Source organism: Hyperoodon ampullatus (genome assembly GCF_949752795.1).
Source record: "Hyperoodon ampullatus genome assembly, chromosome: 3".
NCBI lineage: Eukaryota > Metazoa > Chordata > Mammalia > Artiodactyla > Ziphiidae > Hyperoodon > Hyperoodon ampullatus.
The window spans coordinates 131409581-131429956 of NC_136916.1; positions in this window are offsets into that span (position 1 = coordinate 131409581).

Genomic DNA, 20376 nt, shown 5'->3' on the forward strand with positions numbered 1-20376 from the left:
ATTTACCATAGTCACCAGTTGATGGATATTTTAAGTTTCCAGTTTGGGTGGTTATGAATAATGCACCTATGAACATTCACATCTGTGTCTTTATGTGGACACATGTTTTCATTTCTCTTGTAAAGATTCCCAGGAGTGGATTGCTAGATTGTATGGCAAGTTTATGTTTAACTTTTTAAGGAACTGCCAAACTGTTTTCCAAAGTGGCTGTATCATTTTACATTCCAACCAGCAATGCATAAAAGTTTCAATTTCTCCACATCCATACTAACACATGGTATTGTCTGTCTTTTTGATTCTAGTCATTCTAGTGGGTTTGTAATTGTATCTCTTTCTGGCTTAAATTTGCATTACCCTTGTGATCAATGATGGTGAACATCTTTTCATGTTCTGATTTCCATTCATTCATCTTCTTTGATAAAATGTCTATTTAAATCTTTTGCCCATTAAAGAAATTGGATTGTGTTCTTTACATTGAATTATAAAGGTTCTTTACATATTCTGGTTACAAGTCCTTTACATATCTATGATTTGTAAATTTTTTTGGGGGGGGGTACACGGGCCTCTCACTGTTGTGGCCTCTCCTGTTGTGGAGCACAGGCTCCGGACGCGCAGGCTCAGCTGCCATGGCTCATGGGCCCAGCAGCTCCGCAGCATGTGGGATCTTCCCAGACCGGGGCACGAACCTGTGTCCCCTGCATCGGCAGGCAGACTCTCAGCCACTGTGCCACCAGGGAAGCCCTGTAAATATTTTTTCCCAGTCCATGGCCTATCTTTTCATTTTCTAAATGGTGTCTTTTGAAGCACAAAAGTATTTAATTTTGATAAGGTCTAATTTAGCAATTTTTTTCTTTAAGTATCATACTTTTGATGTCAACCATTTTTATATTATGTTAAAATTAAAATTTTTGTATAAATATATTTAACATTATATGCAAAATATGTAATTTTATGTAAATATAATGTTTAACATTATTTCAAATATATGTTAAAAGGGAAATTAGTACCAAAGATTTCTCTGTTATCCCTCCTGACCTGCTTTGTATTTAGAATAGAAGCAACAATAATACTCTGTTATAAATTAGTGTTAAGGTTTTTCAAAGCCACAATGAGAGATATCCACTGTGTATCACCCAGACCTGGATACCCAATCTGTCACCTGGGCCACAGTGCCAATGCAAGAACACTTCCTAAACCCAGCTTGACTTAACTGTAATAGTCGAGCAAACAAAACATACAGACACTCTTCTGTTGCCTTGTTGATTTCCTGGACTGTGCTTCCTTTGTGTGTTTTTGTCATTTTCCTTCATTTTCTGCCCCCTGCCTCTGCTGGAGTTGTCACCATGTGAATTGGATTCCCAAGGGTTGCTGGGTTTGTTTCTTCCTTGTGCTAACAGGAGCTATGTGCCTGCTTTTTGTTGAACATTAAATACATACTGGAAGCAAAAATATCATTAATATAATGCTTTATGCTTCCGAGGCAGCTTTCTCATTAGTGTCTAGAATACTTAGCAAAGAAGTTAAGTTACAGAAATAAAGAGAAGTGTGGTCTTGACTGTGCAAGCAGAGTCCCCTTTTCACATGGCAAGGCAGGAGGAAAAAAAGAAAAATAAAGAATTCTGAATACGAAATTCAAAACCCTTTACAGGAGGCATCTGGAAGAATTTACTCCTCTTCCTGAGTAAGCCATTACTGGGAAGCAAAGAGCTGACGAATGGGAGCTGGGATTGTGTATGAGAGAGCAGCAAAGAAAAGAGGGAGAGTCGGAGCCTGGGGAGAGTCAGAGTTGAAGCAGAGGGTCCAGAGCCAGCAGAGAAGGGGATGGTTGAAGGTGTATGGAAAGAGCACCCTGTTAATCATGCTACATGCCAGCAAAATGTGGCGATTTGTGTGGGAGGGTGGAGGCATTGACCTTGAACTGGAGTAGGAATGCATCCTCCTCTGAGATGAAGGGATAAAAAGAAAATGGCTACAGATAAATGTGTCATTTGGGTGGAGTATACAATGGAAAGAGAGTGTGCCTGATGAAAGCAATTTTACTTGATGAAGTAGGAGATGAAGTCATCTGAAGTGTTCAATAGGGGCATTAGCATGTGAAATTTTGGGATTATCAGGTGAGGGAGATGGAGACTAGAGAGAACCAAGGTTAAGTTAAAAGATCAGTGAATGAGGACAGTTAGGATAAGCCAGAGAACGAGAGAGCTATGTGGTTTTCGCCAGCCACACATGATGGCTGGTATTTAGGAGGAGCGGGAAAATGGACTGACACACGTTTGAGGTTCCTTGGGGGAGAAGGCTGACACAAGGATACAGAGGGAATATCCAGGTGGGAAGTATAGTTTAGATGATTAACCATATCTTCCAGGATGGGTAGGAGTGGTAGGGAGGCTAGAAGACGTTGATACCAGTAATTTCCAAATTATCTATACCTAGAATCACCTGAGGATCTCTTAGAACCTCCAAAGCCCAAGCCACATTCCAGGTGAATTACATCACATTCCTGGTGCGTGGGATGCAAGCACAGGCATCCATACTTTTTGAAGCTCCTCGAGGTAATTCTAACATGAAGATAATTTGGGAACCACTGGGCATATACGTTAGGACAGTGGTTCTCAAAGCGTGGTCCCCAAACCAGCAACATCAGCATCACCCTGGTACTTGTTAGAGAGGCAGATTCCTGAGCCCTCCCCCATACCCACCGAATCAGAAAATCTGGGGTTGGAGTTCAGCAGGCGGTGGCTTAACAAGCCTTCCAGGTGATTCTGATGCTTGTTAAAACTTAACAAGCACTGAATTAGCAGAAAAGAGAGGAATCTTGGTCTTGGTTTTCTCTTGAAGAGCAGGCTTAGTGAGGGAGCTTGAAGGTCTGGTCTCCTTTGATGTTAAACATTTCCAGACCATAACTAGCTCAGCTTTGAGACTTGAAACGTTCAAGGAACTAAACACTACTCTGTTGGATGGTCATCCACAGATAGGTTTAAACAGCTCAGAATTATGTCAGGATTTGGCATGGTGAGAAAACTTATGATCTACAGCCCACGTCTGGATCTTCAGTGTTTATAGAGGAGAGAAAATGGTACCCTCAAGTGGCGTAAGCTTTGATGGGGTTTACACAGCATGGAAAAGCGGCACCAGGAAGACGGGTGAATCCTGACCCCAAGCCCTGCCTCCTGTCTCAGGGTGTGTGGGAGAAATGGCAGCCTCCACTGGAGATGGAAGCAAGGAAATGCGCACCTTTGGGAGAAGGTAGGCTTCAATTGATGATGGTGGAAGAACACTGTAGAGAAGAAAATATTGAAACACTTATTGTCTGAAATGGTGGCTTCAGAGGGCGTGATGGAAATGGGTGAAGGGTTTGGAGAGAGGGACTGAGAGTGGGAGGGGCAGAAGGGAGCATAAAGCTGCCAAAGGTAAATACAAGCTTGATGTTTGGGCATAAAACGCTGGGGAGAGGGGGCTTCCCTGGTGGCGCAGTGGTTGAGAGTCCGCCTGCCGATGCAGGGAACGCGGGTTCCTGCCCCGGTCCGGGAGGATCCCACATGCCGCGGAGCGGCTGGGCCCGTGAGCTATGGCCGCTGAGCCTGCGCGTCCGGAGCCTGTGCTCCGCAACGGGAGAGGCCACAACAGTGAGAGGCCCGCGTACCGCAAAACAACAACAACAACAAAAAAACCGCTGGGGAGGAGGGCAGGTACCACTTGCCTTTGGGGCAGTGGCCATGGATCATTGGTATGAAAGTACTTGGGAGAAATGACTGGCTTTCTCAACGTGAATTATTTGGTGCCTTTGTGGTTGATGGCCCCAGGCAGTCCTATCCCCATCTCTCAGGGAGCTCAGTCACCTTGTGAAAGCCGCAGTCTTTCACAAGGCTGCTTTGTGTCAGGCGGAGCAGCCATAGGCCTCGGGAAGCCGCCTCCAGGTGGATGGGGGTAGAGGGGCCTGGTATGGGATGAGCTCTTTCACCTGGTCAACTTTCCCCCTCTCCAGAGCTCTGGATGTTCACCCCAGCAGGATGTGCCTGCCTGAAAATGGTTCCAGGGCCCAATTGTTATCATAAAGGAAAGCAGGACGAGGAGAACCTTGAAAACTTTTAGATAGTACTTATCCTGGCTCTGACTGATAAGTGAGGCAGGAGGAGAAAAGGAGGAAGGAATCAATCAAGGAGATGTTAACAAAAGCAGAAGAGAACAGGTCCTTTTTGCTGGGCTAAGTAGTTTGGCTTATGATTTCTGTCTGACTCACAGCCACACTGGGGATTCTGGAATGAATTATATCCAGGTATGAATCAGGCATTGTAACGGCCACAAGATGTAGCTTAGTTTACAGATCAATACAATTGCTTGGGCTGGTCCAAGGCTAAATTGTGAAGCTGGTGTAATTTGTTTCTGATTGTACTCCGTTTTGGGGCCTGTTTTCCTTCTCTGGAAATCCTTCTCCTCAGATTTTTCTCTCCCTGTACTCCTGTGCTCACCCTTCGGGAACATCCCCAGGGGCTCAGGGCAAGGGACAGCGTGGAGCTTCAGCCTCCTTCTTCTACCTAATGTTTTGATGGGCAGTCATTACAGACCCTCCCTCCCCGGAGACTCATAGCCCACTGCTGCGCTCCCCAAATACCCCTGTCCGGTTCTTGGGAATATCACAGTCCCCAGGCAATTCCTTGGACACAGAACTAATACTCAAAATATGTAATGACTCACAGGGCAAAGGCACTGATTGATGAGTCGGAATAGACACCAGCTGTAAACACCTCAGTAAAGCAGCAAGGTACGTGCTGGCCCCGGAGCTGCATCCTGCCCGCCCAGCCTCTCAGCCCTGCAGTGGCCTTGGCCTCTCCCGCCTCAGCTGTCCATCCCGTGTGTATATCCTGGGCTGGTCATTACCATCAACAATGACCCCTTCTCCTCTCTGACTCAATCATTCTCTGCTAACCTTTCAGCTTAACTCCCCTAATCCAAAAACAATTTAATTCCAACAGCTCTTTGACACACCTACATGCTGTTGATCCAACCATTTTTTTCTCTATCCCTCCAGCCCTCTAGTCCTCCCTCCTTCTTGTCTAGCTCAGATTCCATAACTCATCATTATTATTACTCCCTGACACTCTCATACCCCTTGCCTCTCTCTTATTCCAGTGTACTCATGGGGGCATCCTAGTTAAATCCAGCTCATTGCATAGTGCACACTCATGTTTGCATAGCCGCTGTTTCCTACCATCTTAAAAACAAAACCCTACCTTGATCCCACACAACCTTCTAACCGCTGACCCATTCCTCTCCTTCCCTTTATAGTAAAATCCCTTGAAAGAGCTATCTTCACTGTCTCCAATCTCTCCTCCCATTCTCTGTTAAACTCACACCTATCAGGATTTCCCCTCCACCATTCCAATAACTCTGCTCTCGTCAGGACCACCAGAGACATCCACTGTAAAATCCAGTGGTCATTTCTCAACGTTCATCTTACTGGATGGATAGGTAGCATTTCATAGCTGATCACTCCCTTCTTCTTGAAGCATTTTCTTCTTTTGACTTTCAGGATTTCACACTTTCCTGGTTTCCCTCCTCTGTCATGAGCCATTCCTTCTCAGATTCCTTTGCTGGTTCTTTTTCATCTTACTGACTTCTAAGTAGTGAGATACTTCAGGGCTCAGGGGTTGGACCTCTTCTCTTCTCCATCTACGCTCACTCCCTGACTGAGCTCATCTCTTCTCATGGCTTTAAATACCACCTTTGCCTCAATGATTCCCAATTTTATATTTCTAGCAAAGACGTCTCACCTGTATTCCACTCTCATATGCCAACTGCCTATTGGAAATCTCCACTTGATAGATAATAGGCATCTCATATTTAAGATGCTCATAATGGAACTCCTGTTTTTACCTTCTAGTGGTTCCTCCTACAGTTCTTCCAGCTCAGTACATAGCAACTCTATCCTTCCATTTACTCAAGACAGAAATCATAGAGCCATCTCTATGTCTTCCTTTCACGCTCAGACCCTACGTCTAATCCATCAGCAAACTTCAGTTTATATCTAGAAGCTAACCACTTCTCATCACTCCAGTTACTTCTACTATGGTACAAGCGGACAATGTTTCTTACCTGAATTATTGCAATAGCTTCTTCATTGGTTTCCCTGCTTTCATTTTTGCCCCTCCTCCCGTCGTTTCAATATAGCAGTGATTTTTTTTCAAACATTAGATGGCAAAGCTTCCTTCTAAAAAACTTCCCCAAAGTATCCATTTCATTAAAAGCAAAAACTAAAAATTTTAATGCTGGCAAGGCTCCACAACACCTTCTGTTTCTCTGCCCCTTTTCTCCTCTGACCCATGTCTTACTACTCTCCCCTGTGTTCATGCCACACGGTGGCCTCCTTGCTCGTCCTCAAATGTGCCAGGCATGTTCCAGCCCCAAGGCCTTTGCACTTGCTATTTCCTCTGCCTGGAATGCTCTTCCTCTGCTTTGCTAGTTCCCCAACTCCAAAAATTGTTTCACTCCAACAGTTTTAATGTCACATTCCCAGGAACCACTGTACTTAATATCTCAACGTACCCCCTCATCCTCTTTTCTGGCACTTCCCATCCCTCTTTGCTTTAAAATTTTTTTCCCCCAGCACCTAATCACCAGCCAACATACTGTATTTATTTGTTTATTTATTGCATGTGTTCCCCAGTATAATCTCCATGAGGACTAGATAGGAATTGTTACCTGTTTAGATTGCTATGTTGTCCTTAGAACAGTCTCTAACACATATTATGTGCCTAATAAATATTCTCTGAGTGAATGGATGAATATGGATGATAAGGACAGCAAGGGAAGCCTTGATCCATAAAACGTAGATTATCAGTATCAGAAACCACAGTCCACAGGGAGAAGTATTGCAGTAAAAATGGTCACAAAAGAGTAATATGTTGCATGAACAAATAATCCTAAGAGAAGGAAAGGAGAAACTAATTTCCTGCTAGCAGTCAGATATTACCTGGTGCTTTTTCCTTCTCATCTCATGGTCTGTAGGGAGGTGGACTTCAAACATTACCCTAAACTCAGATTTAACAAAATCTGGAGAAGCCTTAATATAATTGAATTACTTCATGGCCAAAGCCAACATAGTGCTACATACATAAGAAATCACAATCTAACATCCAAAAAGTAATTAATTTTTTCTTCCAGTTTTGTTGAGATATAATTGACATACAACACTGTGTAAGGTGTACAGCACAATGGTTTGACATATGTGTACATTGCAAAAGGATCATCACAATAAGATCAGTTAACATCCATCACCTCATATAGTTCCAAAAAATTTTTTTTCTTTGTGATGAGAACTTTTAGGATCTACTTTCTTAGTAACTTTCTAATATACCATACAGTGGTGTTAACTAGTCAGCATGTTGTACATTACATCCCCAGTATTTATTTATCTTATTACTGGAAGTTTGTCCCTTTTGACCACCTTCATACAATTCACCCTCCCCCAACCCCACTTCTGGTAACCACAAATCTGTTCTCCATGTCTATGAGTTTGTTTTTTCTTAAGATTCCACATATAAGTGAGATTATACAGTATTTGTCTTTCTCTGACATTTTACTTAGCATAATGTCCTCAAGATCTATCCATGTTGTACAAATGGCAAGATTTCCTTTTTCTCTCTGTGTGTGTGTGTGTGTGTGTACATACTGCATTTTCCTTATCCGTTGATGGACACTTTGGTTGTTTCCATGTCTTGGTTATTATAAATAATGCTGCTATGAACTCAGCAGTGCAGATATCTCTTTGACATAGTGATTTAGTTTCCTTCCTTGCCATCACATCAGTACTGCCACTACTTCCCCACCATTGTTTCCCTTTTTAATAATGATATTGGTGGCTGTGTGGGTAGTATGGGATACACTGTTTCAGTGGCTTACAGTAGCTGGCTTGAGTCCCACTCAACATGAGTGTCAGAATGCCTTTAAGACACCCTCATCATGCAATACCAACTGAGAAACATAGCCTTGCTTTCTGGACAATTATGGGAAGAGAGAAAAAAAATTGTCAGATACAAAGATCTGTAGAATGCTGACTTCATCCAGAAAGTGTATTAAATAAATAACACACTGAAGCTTTTGGAGAAGGTAGAAGAAAGGTGTTTTAAGGGCTGACAGGAGAAAGGAAAGCAGGAATTAGCTCAGAGGATTCTTGTCTTTCTATTAGCTGGAAGGATGCAAATATGTATTTTTCTATATATAGAAAATCCTCCAGAGCCTGCCCGGAATCAGCATATAGATTTTGCACAACAGTGCAGGACTGCCAGCAATGTAATGGTCTCCATCCCAGGGCTTGCCTGGCTTCTGCCTGCCCTGGGCTCCCTGCTGAGGTCACAGCCATGTGGAAGCCAGGCCTTCCCTGGTGACTGACAACAGAGCTTGTCAACCAGCTGGGAGACAAAAGTCAATTGCTGAGGAAAGGTGGCAGATGAAAGGCTGGCTTGGTGCTAATGTGACTCCCTCCAGAGGGTAGCAAGTCAGAAGAAAGCTTTCCCTGCCTTGTGCAGAAGGCTTTGTGCTCGTGTGCTGTGTAGATGCCAGTGCCGCTGGGTGGTGCGTAAGGAAAAACACATGCTGCTCAACACTGATGTTGCTAAAGCCACTTTAATTTTCTGGGAGCATCCTTTTCATGGGAAAGAAGAAAAGCATAAGGGATGTCACCTAAGTGGGTTCTGGGAACACAACTAGAGCTGTAATGAATGCAGTCATTGGGTACATGGCCTGAAGTGATCATTAATAGAATGCAAATGTTCTGGAAATAGATTTTCTTTTTCATTCCCTTTAGGGCATTCCATTTTTTTCTGCTATGTCCAAAGAGAACCATTTCCCTGTATGCTCTGAGTATACAACCCTTTTATACAACTCTTTATTATATGCCTGGTTTAAAGATACCCTAAATGCCCACCCTGTTACTGTATATAAGCAGGGAAGGATACATTCCATGATGAAAAGAGCTGGGAACTCTGATGGTCGGCAAGGTCTTCACCAAAGTAGTGGAATACAAATTAACAGAAGGTCAACTCTGTAGATTTAGGCTTTCGCTCCTGGAATTATTAGCAAGACTCAGGAGCAAAAGAGACAAGAGAAAGCTTCTAGGCTAACCTGATGTTTATTAATGGCCCTGGGGCTCAGCTGAGGGGAAGAGTTGAGGCCGAGATTCAGTAATTACTTATGGGAAGCAGGAAGGAACACTGAACTAATATATCAGATAAGAGTTGTAAAGCCCCAGAAAATATGAAGTAAAGACTAGGCATTCAGGTTTTTTATTCTCTCCAAACCTAACTTTTGACCTCATTTCTTTTATCTTGAGAAGGAGGAAAATTACTTTTATATTCAGACCTCCGTATCTCCTGGCTCTCTTTATGTGTAATATTTCAGAGGTCCAAGGCTATATAGGTAAATGAGAGGGGTTTTTATGCTGTACTCTTCACTGCCCACAGCTCTGGAGCATCACCCACCACCGGTTTGAGATAGGATGATTCAGGCATATCAACCCGGTCATCTTCCCCAGGCTCCATGCTTCTCTGCAAACACTTAAGCAGAGGTACCTAAACACAAAAACATTTTGGAGAATGGGCTGGGGTGGGGGGACTATTTTCAGGCAAACAAATAGGATTATCCACCCCTGCTCCTTACCTGCAACTTCCCAATAAGGGAAAGACCCCAATTTATGATGGTTCCAAAGTGTCTTCCTTTCAGAATTGGAAATAAATGTAAACGCTTACCAAAGTAGAAAATCTTAGCTAGAATACTGTATTTTTCTTTTTCCTACCACTTTGTAACTATTAGTCTTGCTGCTGATGGGTGCTTAAAGGAAGAATTAACGTCCAGCCTTGAAATTTTCAGGATGAGATGCTGGACCAGGAAAATCATGTTAAAATAAATTTGATAGGTAAGTCACCCAGGAACTTGGAAGGCGGTGCTGAGTCTGAGAGCATGCCACGTTGTTTTCAGCCTAACCTGACTCCAGACTTTATCTTTTATTATTTTATCATTAAGAAACTTCAAGTTGCTGCACTGTGTGTTGGCATCTTTCCACCTGTCATGTCCCCTATGACACCTATAAATGTGCCACACAAAATCTGCCTTCAACACGAAGTCCGCCTTTAACAATAAGTCTACCTTCAACGCTAAACCTACCTTCATTAGTAGCTCCTTGAGCCTGCTCAGTGGCCCCTCCTTACTGGACACAGTCTCGGTTCCCCACTCTGGATGCAGCCCCTGGAGCCGCCCAGTTCCCAATCTCTTGAGGGACTTTTCCCCTCCGTGGATGTCCCTCTTCTGTCCTCCCCCTTCCACTTGTGTCCCAATCTCTTGAAACACTCTGCATCTTTAGTTTTTCTCCTCAGCCTTGTTCCTGGGTTGTCCCATATTCCAGGAGTTTTCCTGGATCCAGTGAGTAGATGCAGCGAGAAGAAAGCCGTGTTAGCCCTTCTGCCCCAGGTCAAGCATCCAGGAGAACAGTCTGATTTTCCACACACTATAAATGACTGCCTTTTAGCACAACTCCTATGCTTATAGCTAGAAGTGAGACCTCCCTTTCTTCTATAGAAGTTACATCATATAAACAAGTCGCTGAGGATTTTCCCATGTTGCAGTATTTGGAGCCCCGAGACCAGGTTCAGTCACACACGTGTATAACTCCTAGAACATATCACCTCCCACCACAGCGAATGTAGATTAATTGGAGCCCTCATGTATCATTTTTTTTTCCCCTAGAGGTCACAGACAGACTGGGAGGAGGGATCGCAAATGTATAATATGAAACCAGTTTAAGAAGTAGAAGATGGGTGGTTCTCTAGAGCAGCGGTCCCCAACCTTTTTGGCACCAGGGACTGGTTTTGTGGAAGACAATTTTTCCACAGACCGGGGATGGTTTCGGGATGATTCAAGCACATTACCTTTATTGTGTACTTTATTTCTATTATTCTTACATTGTGATATATAATGAACTAATTATACAACTCACCATAATGCAGAATCAGTGGGAGCCCTGAGCTTGTTTTCACTTGCCACTCACTGATAGGGCTTTGATATGAGTCTGCAAGCAGTTGAGTTATTGTGGTCACTGTGCAGTCAAACCTCTCTGCTAATGATCATCTGTATTTGCAGCCGCTCCCCAGCACTAGCATCGCCACCTCAGCTCTACCTCCGATCATCAGGCATTAGATTCTCATAACGAGCGCACAACCTAGATCCCTCACATGCGCAGTTCACAGTAGGGTTCCCACTCCTATGAGAATCTAACGCCTCTGCTGATCTGACAGGACGTGGAGCTCAGGCGGTAATGCCAGCGATGGGAGCGGCTGTAAATATGGATGAAGCTTCGCTCACTCACCCGCTGCTCACCTCCTGCTGTGCGGCCCGGTTCCTAACAGGCCATAGACCGGTACCGGTCCGTGGCCCAGGGGTTGGGGACCCCTGCTCTAGAGGGTCACCACTGGTGGGCAATTCAACCAAACTCTACAAACTCGGAGATTTGCTACGGGAGACAGTGTGAGATGGGGGAAGCTCAAGAGAAAAGGAGGGAAGGACCAGAACAGCACCACAGGAGCCAAAAGTGTGATTAAGTAGGTGGTTCTGAAAGGCCGGCATATGAATCAGCTGCGGCAGGACCCTCTCCAGACGGACTAAACTGGAGTCAGTGGCGGTGGGCCCAGGAATCTATACTTTAAACTATTTCCCCAGGGAAATCTGACATTTGCCCAGGTCTGGGAACCCCCTGTTAAGAGACTCCACAGGAAAGAGCCCCTCAAAGTTCCCTACGAATTCATATAAGTCTCACAAGGTTCCTATAAGGAAGGCACTATTATTATCCCTATTTTACAGATGAGAACACTGAGGCACAGCTCATAAGCAGTGGAGCCTGGATTTGAACCTGGGTAATCTGGCTTCAGAGACCATGATAATATTTCAACAGAACTATTCAAAGGAAATACAAGGAGCAAGCAAAACATTAAGGCCCATGGAAGAAAAAGAATAGGAAGAAGTGAGAGGCAAATGAGAAAATCATTCTATAGGAATTAGGAAATGATTGTGAAAAACAGACACACCTTCCAGCATGCAGAGCTAGGGACAAATTTGGTGAAATGCTTTTCTTCAGGGCAGTACAAGGACAACAGTGGTCTCAATGACAGCCCCCAGATCATTCAAATTCTGTCACGAAAAAAAGAGTAGACTATTTCTAGTAGACTATACATGAAATAGTGACAAATATATTTAAGAATGATGTTGAACATGAATTAAGTCTTCACACACAGCACCCAGAAGGTCCCATCAAGGGAAACATGCTGATTTCTGAACATTCTGCTTAAGGAAATTTTTATTCCACTGTATGTTATTTTCCCATTGCCTAAAAGCCCTCCTTTTTTGTCTAATCTATGATGTCATGCTTATTTGCCCTCTTCTGACCTAAACAGTAATGAAATTGAGGTCCTTGTAAAAAAAAAAAAAAAAAAAAACTCTCCAGAGCCACGACACTAAAAGCTTATTCAGATATGAGACAGTTGAATTGATAATATCTAGTCTAGACATAGGGGCTCACAAAAGAAGGTACAATTACAGTTTTTAGTCTGGAGATGAAGTCTTCAGGTTTTCTAAAAATCTGATTTTAATATGCGTTAATTTTGTAGAGATGGTAAGAGAGCAAACATCTTGCTCAGTCTTCACCAGAGCAGTTAATTGTGTTTCTTCTCTCTACATCCTCTAGCGCTGTCAAAGTCAGTAACTGACCCTGTGATTGGCGGGCAGGTTTTTTTTCTGGCAGCAACCCCTGGGGCACTGTGCACCTAAACGAAATGCTGAGAAGCCAGCCCCTCACCATCCCAGCACAGGAGTGGCATTTCCTGAGTTCCCACCCGAAGAGTCATGGACCTTTTCAGGGTCCAAAATTAATTTAACAAGATGGCAGTTTGGCCTGTGTTGCCAGAGGGATGGCCCACGTGTGACCCTTTTTCACAGAGCACAGGTATTTGCCAGAATTGAAGACAGAAAAAAAAATTCCTCTTCCTCTGGAGATCTCTGCTGCTAATCGTGGTGCAACTGAAGTAGCAAACTGAGATGTTACAGTAAAAGGCCCACCCATGTTGTTATAAAGCAGAAGAGGCCAACAACCCAAGTAAGTTATAATTAGCTGAACTATATCAGGTGCTGCAATCAACACAATTCTTACCGCAAATCATAGGGAAGGTCTTCAGGGCAAAGAGAGAGGAGATGCTGCTTTTATATTAATGCAAACAAATAATTGTTGAATGGATAGACGAAGGCACATCCATCTACTCTGGTTGTTTACCCCTGAGAGTACTTGAGAGTTCTCCCCACCTCCTCTTTCTTGCCTTTCTCTCCCTCTTATCTCCTTCCAGGCTTACTAGACAGTTGACCATTTAGTGCTATGGAAACCACTCAAACGTGTTGTGTGTCTACTCTAGCCTTCCACGCTACCCCTTTTCTTTTCTTTTCTTTTCTTTTCTTTTTTTACTTTTTTTTTTTGCGGTACTTGGGCCTCTCACTGTTGTGGCCTCTCCCGTTGTGGAGCACAGGCTCCGGACGCGCAGGCTCAGTGGCCATGGCTCACGGGCCCAGCCATTCCACGGCATGTGGGATCTTCTCGGACCGGGGCACGAACCCGTGTCCCCTGCATCGGCAGGCGGACTCTCAACCACTGCGCCACCAGGGAAGCCCCTCAAGCTACCCCTTTTCAAAGCCTGCCCCGCACTGTCACAGGATGGTTTTACCAAAATTCTAACCTGATCATATCAGTCCTCTGACCAGACTCTTCTATGCTTCCTCCTTTTCCCAGAGTGGTTGAAATGTCATGGGTGTACTTCCCAAACCGACCCCAGCCCACTGCTGCAATCCACAGTGGGCTTCACCAGCACACCTCGGCCATCTGCTCCCAGATACCAAACCCTCAGGGCTCGGTCCCACCCTCACGCCTCTGAACAGGCAGGTACCTCAGCCTGAAAAGTTCCCTTTCTCTTACTCAGCCCTCAGCACCGTCTCCATTGCTACATCTGTTCTAAAGACTCTCCTGGAAACCCAGACAAAATAAATCCAACTCCTCCCTACACTTCCTCTTCTCGGGTTCCCCCATCAGTGTTCCAACAGTGTTTACAAGGCTGTCCCAGCTACTCAACCAGTCTGAAGACACTCAAGTTGGTGAGGTACAAACATGGATATGTTTTATCTTTCAGACGGCTTCTACCTACTTTGTTGCAGCCGGCTCTCCTTTCCTCTGGGCAACAAGCTCCCTTAATGATACTTCATTCTATCCTATAATCCTTCAGTCACTTCTCCATCTCCCCTGGACAGGCTGGACCAGGGCAGGGAGCGCATCTACTCTCTGACACAGTCCCCCTTTTACATAGGGTATCAGAGTGAGGGGAAGCAGGAAAAGGTTCCCTTTGTCACTTAGCTTCAGTGGTGAGGTTGCGGGCAACTCCGTTGTTTCTCACAACTGGTGGGTGGGAATTATTGTATAGTCAGTGTGGTCAGATGGAAGCCCAAAAATCCCACTGAAGAGGACTGAGTTCCCAAAAGTTACCCTAAGCATTGGCAGTTCCTTCCCAGGTGAATCAACAGCAACTTCCAGCTGACCCTGCTGTACCCCCATCCCCCCTCCACTCCCCACCCCTAGAGGTATCACTCACGTCCCTCTGAGGTCCATTCCTCTTTGTCTTTTGACACAAATTTGCTGAAACAATTGGGAGCTCTTGTGGGGTTTATTGTTAGAGAATTTCACCTGTTAGACCTATGGAAGCTACAATAAAATCTTTTTTTTTTATTCTTATTTATTAATTTTTTTTGCTTTATAACAAATTTAATCAGTTATACATATACATATGTTCCCATATCCCCTCCCTTTTGCGTCTCCCTCCCACCCTCCCTATCCCACCCCTCCAGGCGGTCACAAAGCACCGAGCTGATCTCCCTGTGCTATGCGGCTGCTTCCCACTAGCTATCTACCTTACGTTTGGTAGTGTATATATGTCCATGCCGCTCTTTCACTTTGTCGCAGCTTACCCTTCCCACTCCCCATATCCTCAAGTCCATTCTCTAGTAGGTCTGTGTCTTTATTCCTGTCTTACCCCTATGTTCTTCATGACATTTTTTTTTTCTTAAATTCCATATATATGTGTCAGCATACAGTATTTGTCTTTCTCTTTCTGACTTACTTCACTCTGTATGACAGACTCTAGGTCCATCCACCTCATTACAAATAGCTCAATTTCATTTCTTTTTATGGCTGAGTAATATTCCATTGTATATATGTGCCACATCTTCTTTACCCATTCATCCGATGATGGACACTTAGGTTGTTTCGATCTCTGGGCTATTGTAAATAGGGCTGCTATGAACATTTTGGTACATGTCTCTTTTTGGATTATGGTTTTCTCAGGGTATATGCCCAGTAGTGGGATTGCTGGGTCATATGGTAGTTCTATTTGTAGTTTTTTAAGGAACCTCCATACCGTTCTCCATAGTGGCTGTACCAATTCACATTCCCACCAGCAGTGCAAGAGGGTTCCCTTTTTTCCACACCCTCTCCAGCATTTATTGTTTCTAGATTTTTTGATGATGGCCATTCTGACTGGTGTGAGATGATACCTCATTGTAGTTTTGATTTGCATTTCTCTAATGAGTAAAGATGTTGAGCATCCTTTCATGTGTTTGTTGGCAGTCTGTATATCTTCTGTGGAGAAATGTCTATTTAGGTCTTCTGCCCATTTTTGGATTGGGCTGTTTGTTTTTTTGTTATTGAGCTGCATGAGCTGCTTATAAATTTTGGAGATTAATCCTTTGTCAGTTGCTTCATTGGCAAATATTTTCTCCCATTCTGAGGGTTGTCTTTTGGTCTTGTTTATGGTTTCCTTTGCTGTGCAAAAGCTTTTAAGTTTCATTAGGTCCCATGTGTTTATTTTTGTCTTTATTTCCATTTCTCTAGGAGGTGGGTCAAAAAGGATCTTGCTGTGATTTATATCATAGAGTGTTCTGCCTATGTTTTCCTCTAAGAGTTTGATAGTGTCTGGCCTTACATTTAGGTCTTTAATCCATTTTGAGCTTATTTTTGTGTATGGTGTTAGGGAGTGATCTAATCTCATACTTTTACACGTCCCTATCCAGTTTTCCCAGCACCACTTATTGAAGAGACTGTCCTTTCTCCACTGTACATTCTTGCCTCCTTTATCAAAGATAAGGTGACCATATGTCCGTGGGTTTATCTCTGGGCTTTCTATCCTGTTCCATTGATCTATCTTTCTGTTTTTGTGCCAGTACCATACTGTCTTGATTACTGTAGCTTTGTAGTATAGTCTGAAGTCAGGGAGCCTGATTCCTCCAGCTCCATTTTTCGTTCTCAAGATTGCTTTGGTTATTCGGGGTCTTTTGTGTTTCCATACAAATTGTGAAATTTTTTGCTCTAGTTCTGTGAAAAATGCCAGTGGTAGTTTGATAGGGATTGCATTGAATCTGTAGATTGCTTTGGGTAGTAGAGTCATTTTCACAATGTTGATTCTTCCAATCCAAGAACATGGTACATCTCTCCATCTATTTGTATCATCTTTAATTTCTTTCATCAGTGTCTTAGAATTTTCTGCATACAGGTCTTTTGTCTCCTTAGGTAGGTTTATTCCTAGATATTTTATTCTTTTTGTTGCAATGGTAAATGGGAGTGTGTCCTTGATTTCACTTTCAGATTTTTCATCATTAGTATACAGGAATGCCAGAGATTTCTGTGCATTAATTTTGTATCCTGCAACTTTACCAAATTCATTGATTAGCTCTAGTAGTTTTCTGGTAGCATCTTTAGGATTCTCTATGTATAGTATCATGTCATCTGCAAACAGTGACAGCTTTACTTCTTCTTTTCCGATTTGGATTCCTTTTATTTCCTTTTCTTCTCTGATTGCTGTGGCTAAAACTTCCAAAACTATGTTGAATAAGAGTGGTGGGAGTGGGCAACCTTGTCTTGTTCCTGATCTTAGTGGAAATGGTTTCAGTTTTTCACCATTGAGGACGATGCTGGCTGTGGGTTTGTCATATATGGCCTTTATTATGTTGAGGAAAGTTCCCTCTATGCCTACTTTCTGCAGGGTTTTTATCATAAATGGGTGTTGAATTTTGTCGAAAGCTTTCTCTGCATCTATTGAGATGATCATATGGTTTTTCTCCTTCAATTTGTTAATATGGTGTATCACGTTGATTGATTTGCGTATATTGAAGAATCCTTGCATTCCTGGAATAAACCCCACTTGATCATGGTGTATGATCCTTTTAATGTGCTGTTGGATTCTGTTTGCTAGTATTTTGTTGAGGATTTTTGCATCTATGTTCATCAGTGATATTGGCCTGTAGTGTTCTTTGTGACATCCTTGTCTGGTTTTGGTATCAAGGTGATGGTGGCCTCGTAGAATGAGTTTGGGAGTGTTCCTCCCTCTGCTATATTTTGGAAGAGTTTGAGAAGGATAGGTGTTAGCTCTTCTCTAAATGCTTGATAGAATTCGCCTGTGAAGCCATCTGGTCCTGGGCTTTTGTTTGTTGGAAGATTTTTTATCACAGTTTCAATTTCAGTGCTTGTGATTGCTCTGTTCATATTTTCTATTTCTTCCTGATTCAGTCTTGGCAGGTTGTGCATTTCTAAGAATTTGTCCATTTCTTCCAGGTTGTCCATTTTATTGCCATAGAGTTGCTTGTAGTAATCTCTCATGATCTTTTGTATTTCTGCAGTGTCAGTTGTTACTTCTCCTTTTTCATTTCTAATTCTATTGATTTGAGTCTTCTCCCTTTTTTTCTTGATGAGTCTGGCTAATGGTTTATCAATTTTGTTTATCTTCTCAAAGAACCAGCTTTTAGTTTTATTGATCTTTGCTATCATTTCCTTCATTTCTTTTTTATTTATTTCTGATATGATTTTTATCATTTCTTTCCTTCTGCTAACTTTGGGATGTTTTTGTTCTTCTTTCTCTAATTGCTTTAGGTGCAAGGTTAGGTTGTTTATTCGAGATGTTTCCTGTTTCTTAAGGTGGGATTGTATTGCTATAAACTTCCCTCTTAGAACTGCTTTTGCTGCATCCCATAGGTTTTGGGTCGTCGTGTCTCCATTGTCATTTGTTTCTAGGTATTTTTAAATTTCCTCTTTGATTTCTTCAGTGATCACTTCGTTATTAAGTAGTGTATTGTGTAGCCTCCATGTGTTTGTATTTTTTACAGCTCTTTTCCTGTAATTGATATCTAGTCTCATAGCATTGTGGTCGGAAAAGATACTTGATACAATTTCAATTTTCTTAAATTTACCAAGGCTTGATTTGTGACCCAAGATATGATCTATCCTGGAGAATGTTCCATGAGCACTTGAGAAAAATGTGTATTCTGTTGTTTTTGGATGGAATGTCCTATAAATACCAGTTAAGTCCATCTTGTTTAATGTATCATTTAAAGCTTGTGTTTCCTTATTTATTTTCATTTTGGATGATCTGTCCATTGGTGAAAGTGGGGTGTTAAAGTCCCCTACTATGATTGTGTTACTGTTGATTTCTCCTTTTATGGCTGTTAGTATTTGCCTTATGTATTGAGGTGCTCCTATGTTGGGTGCATAAATATTTACAATTGTTATATCTTCTTCTTGGATCGACCCCTTGATCATTATGTGGTGTCCTTCTTTGTCTCTTCTAGTAGTCTTTATTTTAAAGTCTATTTTGTCTGATATGAGAATTGCTACTCCAGCTTTCTTTTGGTTTCCATTTGCATGGAATATCTTTTCCCATCCCCTTACTTTCAGTCTGTATGTGTCTCTAGGTCTGAAGTGGGTCTCTTGTAGACAGCATATATATGGGTCTTGTTTTTGTATCCATTCAGCCAATCTGTGTCTTTTGGTGGGAGCATTTAGTCCATTTACATTTAAGGTAATTATCGATATGTATGTTCCTATTCCCATTTTCTTGATTGTTTTGGGTTCGTTATTGTAGGTCTTTTCCTTCTGTTGTGTTTCTTGCCTAGAGAAGTTCCTTTAGCATTTGTTGTAAAGCTGGTTTGGTGGTGCTGAACTCTCTCAGCTTTTGCTTGTCTGTAAACGTTTTAATTTCTCCATCAAATCTGAATGAGATCCTTGCTGGGTGGAGTAGTCTTGGTTGCAGGTTTTTCTCCTTCATCACTTTAGTTATGTCCTGCCACTCCCTCCTGGCTTGTAGAGTTTCTGCTGAGAGATCAGCTGTTATCCTGATGGGGATTCCCTTGTGTGTTACTTGTTGTTTTTGCCTTGCTGCTTTTAACATGATTTCTTTGTGTTTAATTTTTGACAGTTTGATTAATATGTGTCTTGGTGTATTTCTCCTTGGATTTATTCTGTATGGGACTCTCTGTGCCTCCTGGACTTGATTAACTATTTCCTTTCCCATATTAGGGAAGTTTTCAACTATAATCTCTTCAAATATTTTCTCAGTCCCTTTCTTTTTCTCTTCTTCTTCTGGAACCCCTATAATTCGAATGTTGGTGCGTTTAATGTTGTCCCAGAGGTCTCTGAGACTGTCCTCTGTCCTTTTCATTCTTTTTTCTTTATTTTGCTCTGCAGCAGTTATTTCCACTATTTTATCTTCCACCTCACTTATCCGTTCTTCTGCCTCAGTTATTCTGCTATTGATCCCATCTAGAGTATTTTTTATTTCATTTATTGTGTTTTTAATCGATGCTTGATTCATCTTTAGTTCTTCTAGGTCCTTGTTAACTGTTTCTTGCATTTTGTCTATTCTATTTCCAAGATTTTGGATCTGGGAAATAGAATCTTGGATCATCTTTACCATCATTATTCTGAATTCTTTTTCAGGTAGACTGCCTATTACCTCTTCATTTGTTAGGTCTGGTGGGTTTTTATCTTGCTCCTTCTCCTGCTGTGTGTTTTTCTGTCTTCTCATTTTGCTTATGTTACTGTGTTTGGGGTCTCCTTTTTTTTTTTTTGCAGGCTGCAGGTTCGTAGTTCCCGTTGTTTTTGGTGTCTGTCCCCAGTGGCTAAGGTTGGTTTAGTGGGTTGTGTAGGCTTCCTGGTGGAGGGGACTAGTGCCTGTGTTCTGGTGGATGAGGCTGGATCTTGTCTTTCTGGTGGGCAGGTCCACGTCTGGTGGTGTGTTTTGGGGTGTCTGCGGACTTTATGATTTTAGGCCACCTCTCTGCTAATGGGTGGCGTTGTGTTCCTGTCTTGCTAGTTGTTTGGCATAGGGTGTCCAGCACTGTAGCTTGCTGGTCGTTGAGTGAAGCTGGGTGCTGGTGTTGCGATGGAGATCTCTGGAAGATTTTCGCCGTTTGATATTATGTGGAGCTGGGAGGTCTCTTGTGGACCAGTGTCCTGAGGTTGGCTCTCCCACCTCAGAG